Source organism: Bactrocera latifrons, unplaced genomic scaffold (assembly GCF_001853355.1).
Source record: "Bactrocera latifrons isolate USDA-ARS-PBARC rearing strain unplaced genomic scaffold, ASM185335v1 scaffold_1374, whole genome shotgun sequence".
Taxonomy (NCBI): Eukaryota; Metazoa; Arthropoda; class Insecta; order Diptera; family Tephritidae; genus Bactrocera; species Bactrocera latifrons.
In genome coordinates this window covers 4,484-7,606 of record NW_017534824.1, presented here as the reverse complement: position 1 = coordinate 7,606, position 3,123 = coordinate 4,484, and positions in this window count along the sequence as shown.

Genomic DNA, 3,123 nt, shown 5'->3' with positions numbered 1-3,123 from the left:
GTTACAAATGTATTTTATCGATTACAAAAAACTTCGACGCCGATAAAGTACATATCCATCATTTATAGTTTGTGTTTCCGAAAGAAAAGCACGTGGATAGTGTTTTGTGCATTTATTGTCAGACATACAAACCGAAGTGGGATTGTGGTGTCCGCAAAGCCCATGAACCATATTGGTTTCATCACTTCGCATAATACTGGATCTTCCTCTGCATCAGGAATTTCAGCAGAAATGATTTTATCATTTTGATCTGGTGTAATCACCATCCAAAAAGGAATGTGAGCGTGCCGCAAACCTATCTTTTGCCCCTTAACAGAGTATACTGCATATACGTTGCTTCAAGATAAAGTCCATCAAACATCGTAACTGTTGTTTGAAAAAACGTGCTGTGACATCGTAACGATCACTTGCTGATTGACTGTGATCCATAATTCCGCACATATGTCACCGCATCCTGGGAGTACTTCTTGCCTTGCCTTGCTTTGGCTGCCATACGTTGTTGGCAAAAAAAACGTCGGCCGATATTAGGGCGACCTCTTCGCAAATGATCACTTTGTGTGAAACACACGTTAAGTTTTCACTGAACAATTTTCAATAATTTTTCTTTCGAATAGCCGGATTAAAAAAGCAAGCGACCGAAATTGAACGATTCAAATATTTGGAAAAAATAACGAATATAAAGCTGATTTCTTACCGTGTGGCTACCAGCCATTCTGTCCAGTTAATAGAGTTGTCTGCTTATTAAATTAACGCTATATAATTTAATAGAGGTTCCACTGTATTTTTTATTATTGAATTATTTTTATTATCCTATATTCTAAGTTGGTTCGAACTGGACACAGTGTGCTAAATTTTACTAAAATCAGTTCAGTATTTCTGGAGTCCATCGCGGACAAACAACGTGACACGTACTTTTTATAATCTTGCAACCAGTTGCTACAGAGTATTATAGTTTTATTCATCTAACCGTTGTACGTATCACCTAAAATTAATCGACGTAGATATAGGGTTATATGTTATATAAATGATCAGGGTACCGAGAAAAGTGTAATTCCGGTTGGCTGTCTGTCTGTCCGTCCGTCCGTCCGTGCAAGCTATAACTTGAGTAAAAATTGAGATATCTTCAGGAAACTTGGTATGCAGGTTCCTTAATAGGAAAAAAGTTCGAGTTCGTAGATCGCCATTAGCCGAAAAACTATAAAGTGCCATAACTAAGCACTAAATTAAGGTATAAAACTCATATTTAGCACAGGGTATCGCAGTAGCTAGGGGCACCTGTGGGAGAAAAAGTGTGGAAAAAGTTGGCGTAACCCTGCCCTCTATTAAGTTTAATGTATGTACATTCTGTCAAGAAAGCATCGCGAATTTATACATAAAACGAAAATTTTTCAACCCTCATCCAAATTTATTTTATCGCCTTCAAAGTATAATCAATTTGAAGCGATGCACATGTGCCAACGCTTCTCCCAGTTGTCAAAACATTTTGTTATAGGCACTTTCCGGGATGGCCTTCAACTTTCGCGACGAATTTGTTTTTATCTTTTGAATTGAGTCGAAGCGTCTTCTACGAAGTAGAAGAAAGATAAAAGTCACAAGGAGCTAAATGAGAGAGATTCGGTACTTGTTCAATGACATTTGTTGTGTATTTGGCAAAGATTTAACACAAATACAATTTGTGAAAATAAGCGAAATTGGACAATAACCACGCCTACTTCACATATAGCACAATTTTAAATTCCACTTGACTCGTTCAGTTTCCAGTACATAAAAAAAGGAATTAATATAACGGGATAAAACTTTGCACGAATGAAGCCTTTAGTGTGCTCCGCCTTATGGTCAAAAATTGTTTAAATCCAATGAAAACTGTTCAAGCCCCTAGATACAATAGTTGACTTTTGATCGAAAAGGTCGGTCAATGTGTGAGAAATAAAATTGAAGTTCAGGGATATTCCTTATTTTATAATGGTATGTCCAGGGGCACAACTCCAGGCCACGATAAAATAATCTACAAAATGATTGCCAACTCTCCTATAGACATTAAAAAACGAATACTAACACTATATAATCGGTCATACGAAAATAACATTATCSCACAGAATTTTAAAATAGCCACAGTCATACCCATACTTAAACCAAGCAAAAAGAAGATCTTCATCCAAAATTATAGACCTATATCCCTATTATCATGCTTACAAAAGAAAATGATAGCAAATAGACTAACGTGGTACCTCAATTCCTCCAAATTAGTTTCCCAACAAGAAGTTGGCTTTAAAAAAGGATCCAGCACAGCAGATGCTCTTCTATTTATTGACCACCTAATAATTAAAAATGTATCAGTAAGAAGCCATGTGTCTATATTAGCAATAGATTTCCAAAGCGCATTCGATAGTATAGGAGTGCACGTTGTATTAAAGAAACTAGTGGAATGGAAAACAGGAGAAAAAATGTAAAACTATTTATATAATTCTTTTAACAAACAGGAAACTTCGTGTAAGGGTTAACAATGTCTTTTCTCCATTATTGGCTCTGTCAAACGGAATTCCTCAAGGCTCCCCATTATCAGTAGTCCTTTTTATACTCTCGCAACAAAGTTGCTAARGAGAGTATTATAGTTTTGTTCACATAACGGTTGTTTGTAAGTCCTGAAACTAAAAGAGTCAGATATAGGGTTATATATACCAAAGTGATCAGGGTGACGAATAGAGTTGAAATCCGGATGTCTGTCTGTCCGTCTGTCCGTCCGTCCGTGCAAGCTGTAACTTCAGTAAAAATTGAGATATCATGATGAAACCTGGTGCACGTATTTTTTGGCTCCATAAGAAGGTTAAGTTCGAAGATGGGCAAAATCGACCCACTGCCACGCCCACAAAATGGCGGAAACCGAAAACTTATAATGTGTCATAACTAAGCCATAAATAAAGATATTAAAATTAAGTTTGGCACAAAGGATCGCATAAGGGAGGGCCATATTTAGACGTACTTTTCTTTGGAAAAGTGGGCGTGGCCCCGCCCCCTACTAACTTTTTTGTACATATCTCGAAAACTACTATAGCTATGTCAACCCAACTTTATACAGTCATTCCTTTTAGGCATTTCCATATACAGTTCAAAAATGGAAGAAAT